The sequence below is a fragment of the Lissotriton helveticus genome, chromosome 5_1 (genome assembly GCF_964261635.1).
Source record: "Lissotriton helveticus chromosome 5_1, aLisHel1.1, whole genome shotgun sequence".
In the NCBI taxonomy this organism is placed as follows: domain Eukaryota; kingdom Metazoa; phylum Chordata; class Amphibia; order Caudata; family Salamandridae; genus Lissotriton; species Lissotriton helveticus.
Genome location: NC_136065.1, coordinates 660,434,777 through 660,458,339, shown reverse-complemented (window position 1 = coordinate 660,458,339; position 23,563 = coordinate 660,434,777).

Genomic DNA, 23,563 nt, shown 5'->3' with positions numbered 1-23,563 from the left:
CTGCGTTGTAAAAATTGTGTGGTAATGGTAGGCGTTGTAAAAGTATGCGTTGTAACGTCATACATCCTAGGAATCCCAAAGAAAAGAAACTTTTTTTTTGTTTTTTTTTTTGGTTCAAGACATTTATTGAGCATTGCCAGGAACACACAGCGTCTCGCCAACAACCCGGAGGCCGGCCGCTATCAGTGCATACATAAATACAAATCACTTCAAACAAGTATGTGTGCTAAAACAATTATACCAACAGTTCCATCCAAGTGGCAAGTGCAGCGTCGTCACAGCTAAATAAATGAGTCTCGAATTTTTTGTAAATCGTTACATAACCATTAACATGTGCAGTGTCCATACGAACTCAGGAATGATGGAGGTGGGTGGGGTGGGGGTGGGGGGGCACACGGGCATCTAGGCAGGCATAACCAATCTCGGAAGGCACGGGGCTGGCAGAGTGGCGGAGTCATGAGACCACAAAAGAGGGAGGGGTGATCCATAGTAACGGGAGCAACGGGCTATCAGGCATCCGGGTGACGTCGCGGAAGATGGGGTTCCCCACAGAGGGTCCTGAATTGGGGGGGCCGGGAAGGGGACAGAGGGGGGGGGGAGTGGGGGGGGGGAATGGGGAGGGGGGGGGATGGGAAGGGGGGGGGAAGGAAGGAAGCAGTAAACCCAACATGCCATATACATTAGTCCAGGAGCTGTAGCGCAAGACCTAAATAGCATCATCTAAGGATCTCTACATCCCGACAGCAATTGCTGTCGTCTTCGGGAGGGAATGGGGGGGGGTGGGGAAGGGGGGGGAAGGGGGAAGCAGCAAACACATCATGCCATATACAGCAGTCCAGGTACTACATTGCAAGACCAAGAAACATCATCGAGGGACCCCTATTTCCCAACTTCAATTGTTATCGTCCTCGGGCGGGTCAGTGATCAAGTAGCATTGTAACGGGGCCCATATATCAGTAGGCCTAGAAGCAGGCGGTAATAGTTCGGAATAGGTATGCAATTGCTCCTGGCAGTACACCATGTCACTCATCCAATCCTTAAATTTGGGCGCTCTTCCCCTTCCCCATCTACAAGCCACCCTGCGTTTAGCAAGAAGCATAGCCAGTGCCACATATTTGCGGTGAGCCGCTTGGAGAGGAGCAACATATCCCAGAAGGGCCATCAATGGGGATGGATCTACCGTCATGTGTATCATTTTGGAGAGGGCCTGAAATACCTGAGTCCAGTATTTATGTACTTCAGGACATCCCCACGCAAGGTGGAGGAAATCAGCCCCCGTGGCCCCACATCTGTCACAGGTATCTGTTGGCCTAAGCTGGAATCTGTGGAGGCGCGCTGGAGTGTGGTACAGCCTGTGCAGGAATTTATAGTGGATTATCCTAAAACGGCTGTTAGAGGATATGCGCTCAGTTTGCTGTAAGCAAAATTCCCATTGTGTGTCCGTGAAAGTCAAGGCTAGGTCCTGTTCCCATTTCCGCCTAGCGGGCAGAGCAGCGTATGTCGTGTTAGCCCGTATAGATTTATAAAGTGCAGACACCAGTTTAACAGGATGATCGTGAAGCAGCATGTTTTGTAAGGGAGGAAGCACCGGGGGCTCGCAGGGGAAATCAGGCGTGATAGCTTGCAGTCCGTGTCTGAGCCTGACATAATAAAACAAGTCCAGAGGTGTTGGGTGGATGCCCTCATATAAATGTTCCCTAGTCCGGAAGACACCATTCAGGTACAGGTCTCCCCACGTAGTGACACTAATTTTTTTCAATAATTTTTGAAAGCCAGCCTCATGTAGGAGTGGCAGCTGTGGGTGATAGGCCAGCGGCAATCTCGGTGCGTATAGGAAGTGCAAGTCCAGCTTAGACACAATAGAGCGCCATGCCATCACCGTGCTCGACACAGTGGAAGGGGTCTTGTCTCGACCCTCAACCTGGGAATAGAGCGCGCCTTCAATAGGGATCGGGTGTGCCAACCAGTGCTCAGCCGCCAGTTGAGGCATATATCTCTGCTGGCGCACCCAAAAGTACGCATAGTGGGCCTGAGCAGCTCGGTAATAGAGCTCAAAGTCCGGGATACCAAATCCCCCTTGCGAGAATGGCCGGATAAGGATCTCCCATTTGAGTCTGGGCGTTTTACCACCCCACACTAATCGGAGCAGTTCTGAGCGTAGCAGTCGAAAGAAATGGGATCCGGGGTGGTACGGAATGTTCAAGAATAGGTACAAAAGTTGAGGGAGTATGACCATTTTGACCAATGAGGCACGTCCCGCCATGGAAAGAGGGAGCGCGATCCATCTAGATATATTGTCGCTCATCTTGTCCATCACAGTGCCATAGTTCGCACGAATCAGTTCCTCTCTACTCTTTTCCACATGTATACCCAGGTACTTAAAATCCCCTGTGCTCCAGGCAAGTGGGAATTCCAACGGGAAGCGACCCGTCGAGGCAGTAAGGGGGAAGATACATGATTTCTTCCAGTTGATTTGAACCCCTGAAAGAGCACCAAACCGAATGAATTCACGGAGTATGGGATGTAAATTATCACTCGGGTGGCGAACATAGAGGGTGATGTCATCGGCATACATAGAGACGAGTAACTGTCTCTGAAAGCAGCGCAGTGCCCTATCCCGATGATGCTGTCGCAATTTAGCCGCCAGGGGTTCAGTGGCTATGGCAAAAAGAAGGGGGGACAGGGGGCACCCCTGTCTTGTCCCCCTGGTGATCGGGAAGGCTGACGACAATTTCCCATTGATGAGTACTCTGGCAGTTGGATGCGTGTACAGTAATTTAATCCAAGAAAGAAATAGAGGTGGGAAACCCATTCGCTCAAGAACCTTAAACACATAGTCCCATTCGAGCGAGTCAAACGCCTTGGTGGCGTCTAAAAAAATGGCTGCCATTGGGAGATCCTCATGGACGGAGTCGTATACCGAGAAAAAGGTACGGAGATTATGCGATGTCGCCCTTCCAGGGACAAATCCGGACTGGTCTGGAAGGATAAGAGCAGGCAGGAGGAGGCTGATGCGTGTCGCAATCAGTTTCGCAAGAATTTTAACGTCGCAGTTTAACAGGGACAAAGGTCTGTAAGAGTCGCAGCTGGAGGCGGGTTTTCCTGGTTTAAGTAGCGACGTAATGAGTGCACCTCTCATAGAGGCAGGGAGATGGCCCACCTCTAATGCGTCCTCAAAGACTTCCCGCAACACCGGTGCCATGAAGTCAATAAACGTTTTGTAGAATTCTATAGGTATGCCATCTAAACCGGTGGCCTTACCCGATTTCATGCCCATGATAGCTTCCCTGACCTCATCCAACTCAAAAGGGGCGGTCAAAAAGGCTCTCTGCGCATCACTCAACCAACCTAAGGATACGTCTGCCAGATAGTCATCCAATGTGAGTTCACCATGCCTGCTAGCGGAGTACAGTGTGCCATAATGCCGCACAAATTCGTTAAGGATTTGGGTAGTGTCTCTTAGTACCATCCCCTCTGCCGTCTCAAGTTCTAATATTATCGTAAGCTGCGTAATCGAGTTAGTATGCTCTTGAGCACTCCCGAGCCCTTCGATATACATAAGCCCCGGAGTGTGGCCTTAAAGGCATCCCATATGGTCTCAACGTCTTGGACAGAGTCTTTATTGCGTTTAAAGAAATCTAGGCATTCCTCACGGAGTTCTTCCTGGAATACCGCGTCCAACAACATAGCGGGCTGCATGCGCCACGCCGTCACTGGGGGGCCAAGCTCAGAACCAGCCAACGTGATCAAAACGGGGGAGTGGTCGGAGTACGTCCTGGGGAGATGTGACGCATGGATAAGTGCAGTATATAGTTGTGAGGTTAGGAGGAAAAAGTCAAGTCTCGCCCATGACCTAGCCTGCGCTGTAAAGTGTGTACCCTCCTCTCTAGACCCGCAGTGTGACCGCCAGGCGTCAATGAGATTGTTACCAGCAATAGTCGCTCGAAGGACTTCGCGCCCGTTAGTATAGTGGTGTGGGGCGGGGTGTGATCTATCCAGGGGGGGGTGCAGGGTCATGTTGAAATCTCCTCCCCATATGAGGTGTTGCGGTCCTGTCTCAACTATCGCCGCCCACAGAGAGTGAAAGAATTGCGGGTCATCCGTGTTGGGCCCATAACAACAGACAAGTGTTATCGACATGTGTCCCAGTCTACCCCATAGCAAACAGTACCTCCCCTGGGGATCTACCTTAGAGCCAGCCAGCCGAAAAGGTGTGGATCTCTTAACTAGAATGGCCGTACCTCGTGCATATGAGGAGTAGTTAGCAAAGATCGAGTGAGAAGCCCACCTACTCCCAAAGGCTTGTGATTTGTGGGGCGCGAAATGCGTTTCCTGTAGGAAAGCAATATGAACATTATGGCGATCAAGGTAGCTCAATATTTGTCTCCTCTTCCTATGATCCCCCAACCCCCTCACATTCCAAGTAATCACATTCAGGCGTGCGTCATCCATGTAACCATGTAATACAATAACTGCAGGATCAAAGCATGGAAGGCGGCAAAGCCGTCTTTAGCAACAAACAGAACATCGTACAGTCGGACCAGTCCAACGCCCTCAAGTGGGAACAGAAAGTGAAGCAGACAAGAATCGCTCCCAGCCCCTCCGCCACGGCCCCGCCCCAAGTAATGCGCAGTACACCCATCCCGCCTCCGCACCCCCCGGCCATAATCACAGAGCCCTCCAAAGGGCAAGTATGCGAGTTCAGAACATAACATGCACATGTCAAAACTTGAATCCCAACAGAACCCCCAGCAGACCCCTCCCCCCATACCTCCCCCAACAACCCCAGGCACCAGACCCAGTTGGGAAAAGGACAAACAGTTCACAGTACGTAACCATATATATCGAAGCAGTCCAGCACTTCTAAAGGAAGGCCTATATCGCCCAGTACTAGCCCGTTCTGCCTGATAGTCAGTCCACCACCCCCCACCCACTGAAGCCACCCCAACTGGCCAGTATCCCAGTCCCGCCCCCCACCCATAAACCAAAACAGTGCTAGATAGCAACCAACAAACAAGTAACCAAGTCAATGTCATTGGGGAATACCCATTAGGGGTCATCAGAGGTGCACGGTCTACCACCCCCAGCCATCCCACTCCGTGCATTTCCACCTTCGGGGTCACCCGTGGAGCAGAGAGGGATGAAGGGGGTGGGGCCTGGCATACTTTACCACCTGCAGTCCAGCACCCGTCCATGGCACCCCAGGGGCAGCCGCAGCCAACTCCAAGCAGGATGAGTACCCCCTAGCATCGATGGGAGTGAGGACGGATCCACCAATTGCAGGAGGATTAACCGAAGAGATCCAGCCGCCACCTACTCGGGACCAGATGCATTTAAGTCTTCAGCGTCCGCAGGCCGCCTGGGTCGTTTGGGCAGGGATTTAAGGTAGTCTTTGACTTGTTGTGGGTTGAGAAAGAAGTGCTGCGTACCCTGGTGAGTGACTCGCAGCTTGGCCGGGTACAGGAGAGCATAGTCAATGTTCAAATCACGAAGCTTCCTCTTAACAGCAAGAAATTTCCGTCGTTGTTCTTGGACCACCGGGGTAAAGTCAGGGTACATTGAGAAGGGCACGCCGTCATTTGTCAGATTCTGGTTCGCCCTGGCTGCTCTCAGCGCCGTATCGCGATCCCGGTAGTTTAGCAGGCGTGCAATTATGGGTCGCGGTGGGGCCCCCGGTTGGGGTTGAGGCCCAAGGGAGCGATGCGCGCGTTCCACAATAAAGTGAGCCGAGAGGGCTTCGGCCCCAACTGTTGCAGAAAGCAGTTTCTCGACATACAATTCCATCTTCCCTGTGTTGGTCGATTCCGGAATTCCTGTAAGGCGAATGTTATTCCGCCGGCTCCTAGCTTCCAATTCCTCGTTCTTGGCAGCGATTACCCTCAGGACATTGTCCATCCTGGCAAGGCGAGTGTCATGAGCCGCGGTCGTGTCATCATGCGCCGAAATCCTGCGTTCCGCCTCAGATATGCGTTCTTCATGCACATCCATCTTTTGGGCTATGCCGTCCATCCTAGACGTGAGCCTATCTACTTTGTCGACCACCGTCGCAAAGCCCTGTCGCATTTCCTGCAGGATGGTGGCCATATCTGGGGTCAGCAGTGTCGATGTTGAGGCCTCCGTGACCGGGCTTCGGGGTGGCACCACGTCTCCAGTGTGTCGTGTCGCCTTTTTCTGCGCCGCAGTGTCAAACTGTAGTTTGGGTTGGCGACTGTCTGGCTTCCCCATGGTGGCAAGATATATATGAACTTTCTGCGTCTATGCGCAGTTTGCACCGCCGTTGGAGGGAGGCTGGCAGAGGATATAGTGATCTCGCACTATGCAGTGCGGTGCAGCCATGTCTTTCCCGCAGCTGACGTGCCAGGTACTGGGGGATGCTTAGCTATCGTTTGCGGGGTGGCTCCCAGTGCTGAGAAATGAAGGTCGGGAGTAGACAGGCTTCGCCGGGAAGCGCGGGAATTTCAGCCAAAGATGTAGCGCCCAAAGGGCAGGAGCAGGAGCGCTAGGCAATCCGAGCCGTCCGCTTGTTGGGACATCGGCAACAGGCAGGCTCCGAAGCCGCGTTTAGTGACAGCAAGGCAGGTTACCGTGCGTCTCGGGTCTTCCTCCGGTACTCCTCTGCCCGTCTCCTATGGCGCCAAGATGTCCCGCCGAATTCGGCAATTATAGAGTTTGTCCGTATCCCGCCTGTACAGCCCCCGCGTTTCAAGTAGTGCGTGGTGCCCGTACCTGTCTGCCTCTGATGTCTGACGTCCGCACCGGCCGCAGTCCCAGCCGCGCCGCTCCAGAAGCGCACGAGGCCTACCTGCCTCGTGGCGATCCCCGGACTCACCTAGTTCAGGGGGCCGACAGCGGGCTCCGTCGCCACACGTCCATTCCAGCCGGGGGGGTTCCGCATGCCACAACTCCGGGGTTTTTGGGAGTAGAGCCACCAAAGTTTCACCGAGTGTGAAGGGTGGCCAGCTGCCCCTCCGTGGGGATTTTCATGCGGGTGTGTGCAGTGAGAGAGGATAAATTGAGGATTATGATGCCAGGCTGCTGGAGCCTCACGCAAGTGCGGCCATTCAGCAGTGCGCCCTCTAGCGCCCCCAAAAGAAAATAAACTTACATGAAACCTTGATATGCCTTGGATATCACCAAAAACAGGTCTGTGGAATACAGAGAGAAGACATGACACCTCAACATGTCCTAACCTATTATGCAATGATGAGATCGGGTCGGAGCTTGCTCCAAAACATCCAACACCCAGGGCTTTAAGTGGGCCAGGTCCCTCCGGGTCTCAGACCCGTAGTAAATAAAACAGACATTGTACTAGATTTATGTCCTTCAAATCAATGGCAAAAATACTGATCGATTTCTGAATATTGACTTGTAAAAAAACTTAAAGCAATCCATGTGAGCCATTTAGTTCCTGTTTATATTCCCCACAATTCACTTTATCTCACATTCCCAACAACTGCTAGCTATTTTCAGTTTTTTTTCTGTATTTGTTTTCTTTTTATAGCGAGCCATGATCGAGAGAGCTGGCAGTGAAGGCTGTGCGAGTTTTTAACAGTACCAGTCAGTGAGTCAGAAAGGTGTTCAGAATACATGGTCATTCAACTCTTCTCTTCTCTACACAGAGCTCCAGGTCACTTACTCCATTTGCAATAGTTATTCTGTGCAAATGTGTGTGAAGGGGGTATGTAGTTTTCTAAATATTGACAAGGTGAAAGTAAAAGAAAATGCAGTGCTTACAGGTAAGTGAGTAGTGAAGTGAAGGCGATGCAAGGAAGTGCTTTCAGGAAAGAGTGAAGAGGGCGATGAAGAAAAAGATGAGATGTAATTAAGATATGCAGATGGTTGAGATGTGGAGGAAAAAGGGCAGACATGTTTCACTTAGAGAGAACAAAACAGGAGTGATTGAGACTGTCTGAAGACCACGACCCCTTTCACAGAATTCAGTAAGGTTTAATTCAGAGTCACACAATTTCAGGATTGAAACATTTAACACTACTTATTACAACAAAATCATTGTTGTTACTCATTTATCTTAATCAGCTAACAATCACTGTCAAAGCCAATAGTCCTGGCTGGATTAAGGTGTATATCAGTTGTGGTGTTATGTATCTGGTTGCAATAGCAGAAAACTCAGTGAGGAACCAAAATTTGGGTTGGTTGATGAGATCTGGGGCATTGGATTGAGCACTATGGGTTGGATTTGATGGATGATTCATAATTGGGCACTACATACTCTATTTGAATCATGTGTGATAATTTCAATTCTATAATGTACTTCCTTTGTCACTGCTGGCGCTCTTGGCGCACTGTTCTGACCTCTTTTGGTTTCACCTCTATGATGAGAATGCAATTGTTACAAAAAATACAGGTTCGGTGGTCCACTATGGAAATGATAGAAATGTAGGTTGAATGTTTATGCCATACCCTTAATTACACAGACCACACCACTTCCACCCTTTGGCACCTGACAGGATGGACGAATCTGTGCTCGGTAAACTATTGGGTGCCTCTAAAATGTGACACTGAGCTGCAATAAAGAACACTATATATATTAGACAAAACTCGTACAGAACACAATGCTAAATTAAAAGAATTCTCAAAAAATGCGTTGGTGATTCAGGCTATAAGTAGTTGCTTCCCATTCACGAGTTACCCCAGACTTTCTTTTGCGGCACTGGATGCCGACCCTGAGACTCTGGCATTAACAGTTCACAGGGAAAACATGGGGGATGGAAAACAAATCTTGCTGTTTAAGAGCCATGCTAACTTTCTCCATTCAGCGTTCCTTTGAAACCCCAGGCTCTTCTATTTGAAGCAGAGGGGCCTGCTGAGGAGGAACTTTGAATCCATTCCCTGGTAGAAGAGGTGGATCTGTTAGTGATGAAAAGCACAGCTCTATGTCCTCTGACCAGCTGAGGGATCCAGGCTCTGCAAACAGGGCGAGATGCTGCAGGTGCAAAGCAGAACTCTTCGAACTGACCAAAAACTCTGCAGTGCTACACGGAGTTCCACAAGCAGCACGGTGTGTTAGGTCGCGCAGTTCGTGATGATTTTTTGCACCGGGTGTTTGTCTTGTGCTGGAAAATCAGAGCGGACGGCACCATGTGCAGCGCAGGAGGGCACTGCTTATTTCTACCATGCAAGTAGATGTTCTACTTGAGCGACAACTTCCTCAGTGCGAACTGAAGGTTTCATAACGGGAGCGGTAGCGGGCATCTGCGACCGGCCATGTTGAGAAATCTCTCCAGGAGGTGATCTGTAGTAAGATTTTCCTCGATCGCTCTTGCCAACTTAACATTGGTGAGCAAGGGAAAAACTATGCTCAAGGAACTCCGCATTCCACACTGAGCGCAGAGTGGGAAAAACTCTGCAAACTGCACGTGCGGATTGCAATTTCATGTCCATGCCTAGTGGAAAGGTAGGGGCAGTAATTACAATCGAAAGAATACCATGCAATGCAATGTATTGCACAGTTTATATACTATAAAATATAGGAGCGACTGGTAACATATAAAAGCCGTGGAGCGAGCGAAGTGCCCCACCACATATCAAAACATATTTACATTAAACGGAAATACTAAATAAAAACACTCACATGCATTAAAATTATATTAAAAATAAAATGAATTCACTTACCTGGGCTGCATCCTCTGTGTCCTTGCAGTCCGTGGCTCTGACGGGCACCAGAGGAAGCAGAAACTTCCCTAAAAAATCCAGGCGTGCTCTCATGCAGCATGAGAGCAGCACCTGGATTGGATGGAGCGTTCTGGCTGGACACTCCTTTAGTTCCTTTAGGCCTGTGCTTGGTCTTTACCCAGCTGTCTAAGACAGCTAGGTGGAGACCTGCAATGTGCGTATGTCACTTTGGCCAGCCAAACTGACTTTCGCACTTTTACAGTGTCAGGTCAGCATGTCACCAGCTCTCTGTGCAGCATGGAAGACAGCTGCTGCACACTTTGTGAAAAATAAAATGGCAATGATTGCCATTTTATTGTTCACATTACACTGGTGTGGCTTGCAGTGGACAGGGGGGGGGGCGACGTTCCCCGCCCTCACAGAGAAACCACCGCTGGTAGAATACCTTGCAGGATTAGCGCTGGACTATTACCTCTTTGGTGTTCAGACTGCACTATTTGTACACTGCTTTCGAAGTTTCACTTCTATCTCTTGCATGAAATGCACATGGTAAACAAATATTGACGAAGCCAATTGGTCTGGCGCTGTCTGGCGTTGTCTGCCAGTCTTTTGACTTTGTCAGTGCTTGTTTTGTCATGGTTTTTGATACTCTATTGTTGTGGAAGCTGCTGGCCCTTGTCAGTCTAAAAAAATTGGTTAAAAGCCAAAACATGTTTTTTGTCAACAAAATCACACTTTGCTCTGTTAGTTCCTTGCACTGACTGGCAGCTACTTTGTTTGTGGATACGCTCCTTGTGAAAGACCCCAATGCTGTTGCTGAAGTGGGCTGACCTACTGACCAACACTGTGTGCTGTAGTGATTGCCACAACAACATAACAACGATTAATGATTGTGGGCTGAAAGCCCCTATAAGTATATCATATATATAATTTCAATACAAACTAAAGGCTTATGCCAGGCCTAAATTGACACAAAACTTTCACCTGTAGTCCATTAAAAAAATGCATGTATCTTAAAGGTTGGTGCTGAACACTGATTACACTGCCCATTTGCAAAACCTATTAGAACAATGTGTGTATATGAAAATGATAGGTGATTGTTGAATTTTGTCACTCTCCTCAAACATCTAAAGAGTTGGCAAGTTAGTGAAGTGCTATGGAAGAGAATGCTGTGAAGCCGGGGGCGTAGCTTCGGGGGGGGGGGTGTTTGGGTTGTGACACCCCCCAAAATAAATGCCTTCTAGCCTTGACAGTTGGGTCTCCTATGCCTTTATTGATTTTTCTTGTCATCCTCATTTGACTAAAAGGTTTGAACTTATTATGTATTCATGTTTAGCAGGAACTTAGACATAGACCCACCAAATGAAAATCAGTATTAAACCTGATACTTGTGGAAACAGTGTATCCCAAACCTTGGTCAACCCACCACCCTTTGCATAATGCTTTTTTTTAGTTGTGAAATTTAGGATTTACATATCCCAAGTATCACTGACTAAGCTATGCTCCTGTGGAAGTGGCACAGCGCTGCCGGTACCCAGATTCACCAGGGCCTTTTAGAGAGGCGTCTATGCTGTATCATTTCACTAGGAAGGAACACTGATGGTGGGCTGAGTCAGTTGGGGAAATGGTGCAGAATGAACAAGCGAAGGAATCCAGTCGCAAACAGGGAAAAGAGGAAGAGCATACCGAGAGACTACAGGAGGCAGCCATATATGACACCTGGAAAAGTTAACCAGCCTGACTTAACAGCATAGTGGGTATGTTGTCAGGTGTGGGAGGACCATTTACATCATCTTTGTGTTCACTTTAATTGTTTAGATAATTTAAAAGGGATAGAATCAGGATCTTAACTTTTTGAAATCTTTTTGCAATTTAAAATGTGATTCGCGATTTAGATTTCCCCCGCCCTCTATGAGGCACATTTATTGATGGTGACGGGCCTCCCAAGCCTGATGATAGTGCAGCTTAGTGCACGCCAACATTTCTATAGGCCACAGCCTGTGCACAGTGCAGCGCCATGCCCAACAGAAACCTTCAGCTCTGCCTGCACTTGTCTCGCAGCTTGAAGCCTGTCTGCCTCTGTGCGGGGCTGCTTGTCATGACAATTTGGGTAGGTAACTCCGCTCCGCCAGGGGAGTTTGCGGAGATTTGCCTACTCCGCGCTCCGTTGCAAATGCGGAAGTAGGCAAAACTCCGACTCCATGGCAGAGCGAAGTTATCCGCTCCTTCCCCCTCTCAAATTATTTAAATTTAAAAAGAAGGCACTTACCTGCGTGGCTGCCCCCTCCCCTGCCTGGCCACTCTCATTCCTGCTCCTCGCGTCCTTCTTCAATGAAAAAACTCCTTCATTGTACGTGCAAGACGAACAACGTAGGAGTTTTTTCACTGAAAAAGGACGCAAGGAGCAGGAAGGAGTGCAGCCAGGCAGGGGAGGCAGCAGTTACGCAAGTAAGTGCCTTCTTTTTTAAATTTTAAATAATTTGGGAGGGTGGAGGGAGTGGAGCGGAGCTCCACTGAGTTTTTTCAAACTCCGTGGAGCTCCGAGTAGAGGCACTACACCCGCTCCGCCCACCCTTACATTAAATGAGGACTTCAGAGTACATGACTTTCATAACACACACAAAACAGATACATGCCTTTAAACACAAAAAGTAAATGGTACAATGGTGGGTACAGGAGAAGTGCAATGTAAACTAACAACGTAGATATAATCTGCCAATATTGGCAGGACGTGAGCACTAAGAATATAGAAATAGCTTAATGTACATATATATATCATTATGATATCAACAATAGTATAATAAACCAGAGTACCGATTAACTGTGCCTGTGTCATGATAGTTCACAGCATTGTCCTTCTTAGGTCTCATGCCTAGCGTTGCAGTGCGCAGCAGAGCTCGTGCAGTGCGAGTCTTCTTGTAGGGGCTTCTGAAAGCTGACTACACGCTCGTGCGTGTGGTTTTGTTATCGTTGCGGGCTATTAGGTGTTGCATGCGTCTTTCTAACAAAGACAGCACGCAACTGGGCAAATGCAGGCACATGTCCCGCATTTGCACTGCCCATGGTTTCTGTTACCCGCACGGCTGACATCTGTTTTGCATTATCGTGCCCGATAATGCAAAACAGATGGCACGCTGTGGCGCGCGCACCACTTCCATGCTTGTTAATAAAGCGCTGGAAATGGGAAGGATTTATTTCTCAAAAATGACCACATAATGGCAGCAGTGTATTCATTTTCAGCATTAAAGAATACAGTGCCTCGAAAAAAAATAAAGAAAGAAAATGGTTTATGTTTTATTCACGTTTTAATTTAACTTTAATCTGGCTTACAATTGACGATTTGCTTTTTCAGAAAATCTATAATTATTCAAAAGTTTGGTAGGAGGATTACTAGTCACCCATGTATCCCATGATCGGCTCTTAAGATGGTCCCTTACTGTCCTTTGAGCTGAAACTCTATGGAATAACATGAGCCGTGTCTGTACGACCAGGAGAGAGCCACAGAGTCATTGGCAGCCCAGTTTTCCTTGCAGGCCTAGCATCCAATGCCTCTGTCTGTAGGGAGCACAGGTAGTCTCACTTTTAATACCGCTGGGTAATTCCTGCAACTTTCGGAGTAACTTTTGGGGCCTGGCAAAGTTTCTTAGGTGCTTTCTCCAGGCCTGACCTGCTTTCACTGGCTTTACGTGTTTTTCACCTGACCTGACGTGCTTTCCGCTGACATGACGTGCTTTCCGCCTTTTTTTTCTAAATTGCTCCACCATCTTTTGCAAGCGTGCGTGGTCAGGTAAGCATGTAGGGCCCTGACACGCTCATAAATGAGGACACATGGACACTCGGAGTCTGTTCTGGTGTGAGGTCACAACCAACCCCAGACCCCTTTATTTATACCCTCTTGCCGATACCCGGCCTGGGCGGTGCAGTGGATACATTGGGGGCATAGAGGGAGGGCGGCTCCCTACATCCCTCCCATCTTTTAGTCAAAGGAAAATAGAACAAAACACATAACCATATCAACACATAAAGTCTCTCAGCTTCTCACTGGGTGCCGGATTCGGGCGCAGTTGTAACCGCTGGCTTCTTGTTCTTTGTATCAGTGCTGCCATTTCGGCTTCAAGTCTGTGTTTCTTGCTTTTGATGTCAAGCCTCCATTGTTTGGCAGCCAGGAAGCATTACTCTTCGGAGTTTCCTTCTCTTTTAACTCTTTCTCCCTCTCCTGTTCTTGACCGCCTTTGGTGGTCAGCAGGTTTACCACCAATGGTGTCTTTTGGATTTCACCTGTGAGTATCTACATGTTTCAACTTCTTTTCAGTCACCAAGGATTTTGGCATAAATGTTGTCTTAGAGAATTTCGAGTCTGAAGATTTTTGGCTCTGTCCCGCTATGTCCTTCTGGTGGTACACAGTGCTTCTTGTGTTTGCCTCCTCGTAGTGTATTTTCCATCAAATTCTGCTTTTCAGGTTCGACGTCTGCTGTCTTGGCGTCAGATTCTAACCCACATGCCTCCTTGATTTCTATGGAGTTTTCTTTATCACTCAAGTTCTCCTGATCTTTGAGGAAGTGTTTCTTCGATTGTAACTGTGTCAAAGTGTGTTGTACCCCCTCTTTGCTTTTCTCTGACTCTCATGCTGTTGGCAGAAAGTTCACGCACGCCTCACACCCCTTGGAGCTGTAGTCCTGCTACAAACCCAATTGCAACCCCAGTGGCTGTCCTTTAGCACAAACTTGTGGAATCACTTTGGGAAAAACCTAAAAGGGTTATGCTTCATCTCAGTGCATCCTACTGCCTGGTTGTGCATTGTTCTTCCTACGCTGTTGAAGTTACAATGTGATGAGTCCCAGAAACAGTCTTTCTCTGTGTTGTCGTAGTTTCAATGTCAGTTGTTAGGAAATTGGTTTCCCATGGATTTTCAGTTATTTCCTCAACGGACACTAGATGAATCCTGTTAGCTCTACAGCAATTATCCCAAACCTTCATCCTGACACAGCAGCAGGAAAAAAAATAATATGAAGATGGCGACCTCACAGGTTCCGGGGCATACATCTTACATCACATGCAGATGGACATGGTACCTAATGGTCGACGACGCTCAGAAAGGGAAAAAAAGGACTAACAGAGATACAATGCTAGACCCACCCACTAGATGACAGAATAATGCATAGGATGTGAATCCAAAAAGATTCACACTGCAAAACCCTGTGTGCTAAACTCTAAATGGGGAACGTATCTTCACTTGTTTATAGCTGTAACACCTATCTTAGACAAGAGACCTAACCCTGTTTCAAGTTGCATGGCTCTCATAAGTATGTGGCATAGTTCTACTTGGTTCTGGATCTGAGACCATTCCTAGACATAAGCCTATTCCTGCTTATTTCTTATTGTCAAACCTTTTGTAGAGATCAGGACTAGTCCTTTCTGTTTCTAAGCTCTTTCCAGTGGAGCTAATCGGTTACATAGTCTAGACCTGTTTGGTTATCCATGGTTTAGTTGTTTTTTAAGCTGTTTACAGCAAAACATCATGACTATGAATGCTTCTGCACATCTTGCGCTTCAATAGAAAATAGCTGGAGGGGGTTGGTGGCAGTGACATATTCTACGATGGAGGATATACAGCAGTCCCAGGCATATTCATTCTTAGACCATATTTACCAAATCCTCACCCACAGTGGTGCCACTACAGAGACTTACAGTAATAGAGAGAGGATGTAGCGTAACAGCCAGAGTTGCTAACTTTGGAGCTGGGGAACCAGGTTCCAGTTTCGGCATTGGCTCACCATCCTGTGATTCTGGGTAAATCACATAACTCCCTGTGACTACCACACATGAATGTGTCCTTGTGTAATGTAACAGGTGCTCATGTAAAGTGCTCCAATACCTTCAGCTCGAGTTTGCGCTATATAAAAACAGCATCAAACAAGCATTTGCAATGCAATAGGTCTCGCAGTTACATGAGTTTAAGCTATTGGCATTGTAAAGGACAATGCCTTTTATTTATGTTTTTAAAATGAAAACAAAAATAAAAGGCATTGTTATTTGCAATGTCAATAACTCAAACTTGCATAAATGCGAGACCTATTGCATTGCAAATGCTTTTTGTTATTATGCTGTTTCAATACTGGAGGCTGGCCCAATGCAATGAACCCTTTGTTCTTAATAATCCTTAACATGGCCACCTCAATCTTTCCATACCCTGCTCTGGAACGGTGCAGGCATCTTTGTGGCTGGGGAGACAGCGTTCACCAACCCCGTAAAAGAACTGGCTTGAATTCCCTCCTCCTCCTCCGGGGTGAGCAGGGGCAGTGGTGCTGATGGCCGTCTGCCGGTGGCACCAGGGGAGGGCGGCAGAAGGACTGTCCCTACATCTGCATGATCGACTCATCCTCTTCTTTCCCCACTCCAACTGGACATAGGAAACTGGGAGAGGCAGCGAGCCCTCAGGACAAGGTCCAGCTCATGTTCCTGCACATCTGGCCACGGACAGGGAGTGCTGAGAAGGCAGCATTGGTAGGACCCCAGAGGTATCCGGCAGGATTTACGCAGTGGAGATCCCTGGTCCGGGGAGTCCTCCAGGGTTCCTTACTTGTTGCTTACCTCAGCACAGTTAAGCAATCCTCACTGGGTCACATTGACCATTTGGGGTCTCAATATCGACACCCCTGGAACCCGGAGGGCAGGCATCCAGATGGGGGGCTTAGTCCCAGGACCACGCCAGATGGTGATCAGTGTCCATGACTATAAGTGGGCAAGTGACTGAAAGCTCGAGCCAGATTACTGGCTCTAGCTCAGCATGAGGTATTTTTGACACCTCAAGCCCCAAATAAACTGATCTTTTTCAGGAGTCCATGTAACCTAAAGGCTACTGCTGATGACTGTTCAACATGGGAATCTGTGTTAGAATTCCGGCCTCGGTCAGCATCCTGTGAATCTAGCCAAATCTCCCTGTTCTGAAAACTAAAACCGTGGAACTAGTCTTTATTTATTTATTTATTTATTTATTCGATTTTTAGAGCGCACAAATACCCTTGCGGGTGTCTCGGCGCTAGTGTTGCAGAACTCTCTCGGAAAGGTGGACAGGTGGTGCTTATAGTGGGAACAACCACGTTTTGAGTTTCTTTCTAAACTGCAGAAGTGTAGGGGCAGTTTTTATATGGAATGGTAAAGTGTTCCAAAGCCTGGCCGTTGAGATGGTGAAGCCTCTATCTCCCCAGTTGGACTTTCTTGTCCGTGGGACTTTCAACAAGTGGGCTGATGCAGAGCGTAAAGTTCTTGAATACTCAGGAGGGGCAAAAGCTTTTTGTAAGTATAGTGGTCCTTGCTTATTGGTGGCTTTATAAGCTATGCATAGAGCTTTAAATTTGATACGGCTCCTGATAGGGAGCCAGTGCAGCTGTTTAATATACTGAGAGGTCGAAGTAAATCTAGGAATCTTTAGAAGGATTCTGGCTGCGGCATTCTGCCCGGTTTGCAGTCTATTGAGGATTTTTTCTTGGGAGTTCAGTAGGAGTGAGTTACAGTAGTCTGTTCGAGAGAACACTAGTGTACTCATTAACATTTTCCCCGTGGTTGGAGGTAGGTATGGGAGTAGTTTCTTTATTCGTTTTAGGATAAAGAAAGCTGATGATACCACCGAATTGGCGTGATGGAGAAAAGTCAACTTGTTATCGAAGATTACTCCCAAGTTGCGTACCTTAGTCACCGGCAGGGGGGGTGCACCCATTTGTGTTGGCCACCACTGCGGGGACCAAATGGGTTGCAAGTTCCCGAATGTCATCACCTCTGTTTTGTCAGAGTTTAATTTCAAACAGTTGGATGACATCCAGGAGCTTATTGCCAGCATACCCTCTTGAAAGTTAGCTGCCACCGCCGTACCGTTGTTATATACTGATAGCACCAATTGTGTGTCGTCAGCATAAGTTGTCAGGGCAATTCCATATGTTTTTATAACCCTCGCTAAGTCCGCAACATAGATATTAAAAAGCGTCGGACTTAGCGAGGAGCCCTGTGGTACTCCGCAGGGGAGGAAGAATGTTTGGGAAGTGTAGTTGCCCATTTTAACCGTCTGAGGCCGGTTTGTCAGGAACGAGGTTAAGAGCTCTTTGGCTTTGTTTTCAATTCCCAATGCCGAGACACGGTCGATCAGAGTGACATGATCGACCGTGTCAAAGGCCGCGGAGAGATCCAAGAGTATTAAAACTGCCGATCCTCCCTTGTCCATTGTGGCCCTTATCTCGTCTGCTGCTTTAAGCAGCGCTGTCTCCGTTCCGTGGCCTTTCCTGAACCCAAATTGGGTGTCATCCAATAGGTTGTTGTCCTCGATAAATAAAGAAAGTTGAATATTCATAACTTTCTCAAATATCTTGGCTGGGAAAGGGAGACAGGCAATAGGTCTATAGCTGGCAGGGAGTAGAGGGTCCAAGGATGTTTTTTTTAGAAGAGGTTTGATAATAGCCTCCTTCCAGACAGATGGGTAGGTGCCTGTTAGGAACATTGTATTGCAGATTGAAGTTAGGGCAGGTGAGATAGCTTCCGGAATGCGATTCATGATCATGGGCGGACATGGGTCAAGAGGGGAGCCCGATTTCGTGCAGGCCACTAGTTGTTGGATGTGTTCCTGAGTGGTTGGTTCAAAGGCTGTAAATTTTGGTACTTTGGGGGTGGGGAGTGCCTTGGGTGAGGGAGCAAGGGGGTTGTGAGAGAAGGTTGAGAAGATGGAACTGACTTTCGTCTCAAAGAATTTGGCCAAAGTGTCTGAAAGAGCCTGGGAACCTTCCACACGCGGGGCCTGTGGATTAGACAAGAGAGTGACGACCTGAAATAGTTGTGCTACCGAGTTTTTTGCCTGGTTGATTTGAGATGAATAATATAAGCTCTTTTCTGATATAATAAGCCTTTTATAATAGGAGAGGGCGTTTTTGTAAGTTGTCTTGTCGTAAGGACTGTGGCTGCGGCGCCATAGCCTCTCTAAATTCCTGCAATATTGCCTCTGTAGACATAGGGGTTCCGTGAACCATTGTGCCGAAGGGCGCGTTCTCTTGCAATGAGAAATTTTTACTGGGGCTAATTTGTTACAAGCTGTGTTTAGCAAGCTCAGGAAATTGGAGGAGGCTAGCTCCGGATCTTGTGTATCTGGCAGGGTGCTACCAAGCAACATCTTCTCTAGTGAATTGATGTTAATATGTTTCCAGTCCCTATACGGGACTGAACTAGAGGAGGTAGTTGGCAATAAATTCGGGGTAGTATTTATCGAAAACCACACAGCTGCATGATCCGTCCAGATTAGGGGGATTACCCGGGTGACAGAGATGTGGGGACTGTTAGTGAATATTCCATCTAAGGTATGACCCGCTTGATGGGTGGGTTCTTTTACCATTTGAAGAAGGCCAGCTGCTTCTAAATCGTTAATTAGAGGTGATGTATCAGGATCATTAAGAGCTTCAAGATGAAAATTGAAGTCACCCTTCATCCTTCATTACTGCCTCACGGCGCCCGCTCCACGGGTGCCACTCTGAAACCTGCTTTGCTGTTTTTGCTGCCGGACCTCTTCCATCACTGGCCTTGCCCCCTCCCACCCTCTCGACCTTCATTACTGCCTCACGGCGCCCGCTCCACGGGTGCTGCCCTGATACCTGCTTTGCTGCTTTTGCTGCCGGACTTCTCCTCCTGATTGCAAGGAGACTTGGGGGCATTTCTACTTGACCTTTCACGCCGACGTTCGTAGTACTCCTGGGCATTTTCCAAACAGCGCCGAGGGACTGCGAGGCCCAGCAGGCCACTGGACGCTCACCTGCCGCCTCTTCCCTTACTGGCCACGCCCCCCCCCAGGACCTTCATTACTGCCTCACGGCGCCCGCTCCACGGGTGCCGCTCTGAAACCTGCTTTGCTGTTTTTGCTGCCGGACCTCTTCCATCACTGGCCTTGCCCCCTCCCGCCCCCTCGACCTTCATTACTGCCTCACGGCGCCCGCTCCACGGGTGCCGCCCTGATACCTGCTTTGCTGCTTTTGCTGCCGGACTTCCTGAATGCAAGGAGACTTGGGGGCATTTCTACTTGACCTTTCACGGCGACGTTCATAGTACTCCTGGGCATTTTCCAAACAGCGCCGAGGGACTGCGAGGCCCAGCAGGCCACTGGACGCTCACCTGCTGCCTCTTACCTCACTGGCCACGCCCCCCCCGGGAGGGCTATAAATACACAATCACAATAACGCGTCGCGCGCGCGCGCGCGGGCTAAGATGACTTGGTTAGATGACTTAAACATTCGATGTAAAACTAACTACGCCCCGGTGGAGTCACCCAAACCTGCTAGAAGTCTTAGTATACTACCAGAAATTGACAGATCCTTGGACCCCCCGTCATTATCCAATAAATCCAGCATCAAAAACATTCAAAATATTGCACCTCCTCAGGCTAAAACCGCTAAAAGGAAATGCAGCGGTGATAAACATTGCGGAAACCAATCAAAACTTCAAAACCTATGCTTAAGCCCCACATCTCTAATCACTAATCCCCCAAAGGCCCCTGAGGTTATTAAGAACCCAGACGACATAGCATCTCCTACCCATTTGGATTTATTATCCCTAATTGAACAACTTGTCAGCTCTATTATAGCACCGCTGATAACAAAAATTAACACACTAGGGGATAGGCTGACTGGTATTGAAGAATCCATTAAGTCCAACTTGCTAGTCAATAAATGCACTGTAATATCTAAGTGTCCCAAGGTATCCGCCACACACACAGCGCCCAAACCAATCAAACAGGACAAAAGGGTCCAAACACAACCATTATTTTTTAGTGACCCAAATGAACCCAAAATCTCTTCTAAAGACGTTACTCCCCAGCCTACCGTCCCTAGAGCAGGGTATAATAAAGCCACCTCTATACAGCTACCAGCGGAGGCCGCCCCATATGTGTGTGTTCTCGCGGGAGCACCGGCTCTTACACCTGGGAAGACTGAGAGACAATGTGACCTATTGAACAAAGTCAAATTTTGGCTGGGAAAAAATAGACCCCTGCCACCTAATTTAAATGGAGCAATAATCAGTGTAAGAAGGGTGGGTTGGTTGGGTTTCCTTCCCAAAGACATCATTGGTGACCTGATACTTGTTAGATTTAGGAGTAGAAACATTGTCCCATACTTGCAAACCTGGCCGCCTCAAGATGGAGACGGCCCAATATCCGTTTGGGATTTACATGACTTTTATCCTAGAACGTCACCCATCCTCCCACTTAGAACAAAGCCAGTTCAGAACTTGTTAATAGGCAGAGGAGCCTTTGTACCGTGTGGTAGAAATTTTCCTACTTTTCCCCAACATGAATCATTGTATAACAGCACAAGGTATTGACAGCCCTACTAATTGTTGTGTGTTTTTAATGGTAAAACTGTTAAAGCTGAATTCGGTGTTATTGAATGAATGTATGTTTTAATCATGTATGTTTTTAACTGTACGCTTTTATGATTTGAAAACAAAATCGAATAAAGCTATAAGTGAGTAAGAATAGGTCTATAGCTGGCAGGGAGTAGAGGGTCCAAGGATGTTTTTTTTAGAAGAGGTTTGATAATAGCCTCCTTCCAGACAGATGGGTAGGTGCCTGTTAGGAACATTGTATTGCAGATTGATGTTAGGGCAGGTGAGATAGCTTCCGGAATGCGATTCATGATCATGGGCGGACATGGGTCAAGAGGGGAGCCCGATTTCGTGCAGGCCACTAGTTGTTGGATGTGTTCCTGAGTGGTTGGTTCAAAGGCTGTAAATTTTGGTACTTTGGGGGTGGGGAGTGCCTTGGGTGAGGGAGCAAGGGGGTTGTGAGAGAAGGTTGAGAAGATGGAACTGACTTTCGTCTCAAAGAATTTGGCCAAAGTGTCTGAAAGAGCCTGGGAACCTTCCACACGCGGGGCCTGTGGATTAGACAAGAGAGTGACGACCTTAAATAGTTGTGCTACCGAGTTTTTTGCCTGGTTGATTTGAGATGAATAATATAAGCTCTTTTCTGATATAATAAGCCTTTTGTAATAGGAGAGGGCATTTTTGTAAGTTGTCTTGTCGTAAGGACTGTAGCTGCGGCGCCATAGCCTCTCTAAATTCCTGCAATATTGCCTCTGTAGACGTAGGGGTTCCGTGAACCATTGTGCCGAAGGGCGCGTTCTCTTGCAATGAGAAATTTTTACTGGGGCTAATTTGTTACAAGCTGTGTTTAGCAAGCTCAGGAAATTGGAGGAGGCTAGCTCCGGATCTTGTGTATCTGCCAGGGTGCTACCAAGCAACATCTTCTCTAGTGAATTGATGTTAATATGTTTCCAGTCCCTATACGGGACTGAACTAGAGGAGGTAGTTGGCAATAAATTCGGGGTAGTATTTATCGAAAACCACACAGCTGCATGATCCGTCCAGATTAGGGGGATTACCCGGGTGACAGAGATGTGGGGACTGTTAGTGAATATTCCATCTAAGGTATGACCCGCTTGATGGGTGGGCTCTTTTACCATTTGAAGAAGGCCAGCTGCTTCTAAATCGTTAATTAGAGGTGATGTATCAGGATCATTAAGAGCTTCAAGATGAAAATTGAAGTCACCCAGTATTGTGAAGTGAGGGGATCCCATAGAGGCCTCAATTAGATTACCCAGATGCGTGAGAAACTTCGATCTAGATCCGGGGGGGCGGTAGATAAGGATACCCTTAAATGAGGTTTTTCCTGAGATACCAATGGTGAATAAAAGCGCCTCACACTCAGGTTGTTTTACCTCTACCGTTGTAAGTTTAAAATGATCTTTGTATATAATTGCTAGCCCTCCACCCTTTTTTTTTGGTCTGTCGAGTCTACATGCGCAGTAGTTAGTGGGAGTGGCAGCATTAAAATCTGGCCCTGAGGATTCATCGCTCCAAGTCTCTGTGATGAATAGTAGGTCCAGTTTGTGTTGGTCAATAAACTCGGATATTTCCAGTTTATGTTTGGGAAGTGATCTCTCATTTATTAGTGCTGCACGGACTTGCTGGGTGGGGACCGGAGGGGTAGTGGGTGTATCCTCTGTGCAGAAAGGGCATTCGTACGGACCTATACTGGGGTTGGTATAGTCTAGTCGAGGTAGTGCATGAGGGGCATCTTCCCGATGTCTGAGGATGTGGAGTTGGGAGGAAGTGTAGGTACGAATAGCGGTGTTCTGGCTGAGGCAGGGGCCCGCTGTGACAGGGGGGGTGGCTCTAGGCCCGGCCTCGGCGCGGACGAGCTTGCCTTATGCGCGCCTTCGGCGCGCAATCGTCGCGCCCGCTGCGCTCGTCCGCTGCGCTTCCTGTACCTCAACATAATTTATGGCAGCTAGGGGACACGTGACAGAGGGCGTGGCCAGCGCGGTGGGCGTGTCCGCTGCTGGGTTTGGCGGCGTTTAACCAATCGGCGCTATCGCGTCAGCCTTCACTCAGCTGGGTGGTGTGTGAGCACGAGAGGGTAATGGCCGTGAGTAATTTAAGTGATTTCCAAGTTAAAAACACGTTATTACACCAAATGCATAAAAGATTTAAAAGACTCCCGGCTTTCTGCCTCAGGAGTGAGTCCAACAACAAAAGACACCGCGCTCGCAGTCAGCGCGCCTCTTATGGTGTGGCAGGGGGAGTGGCCAGCGCGGTGGGCGTGTCCGCTGCTGGGTTTGGCGGCGTTTAACCAATCGGCGCTATCGCGTCAGCCTTCACTCAGCTGCGCGGTGTGTGAGCACGAGAGGGTAATGGCCGTGAGTAATTTAAGTGATTTCCAAGTTAAAAACACATTATTACACCAAATGCATAAAAGATTTAAAAGACTCCCGGCTTTCCGCCTCAGGAGTGAGTCCAACAACAAAAGACACCTTTGTGTGTTGTATAGTCTTCTTATACCATTCGGCAAGATTTGCTTCCCGCGCGGCCCCCCCGCTCGCCCTCTTGTCATTCCAGTCCTTC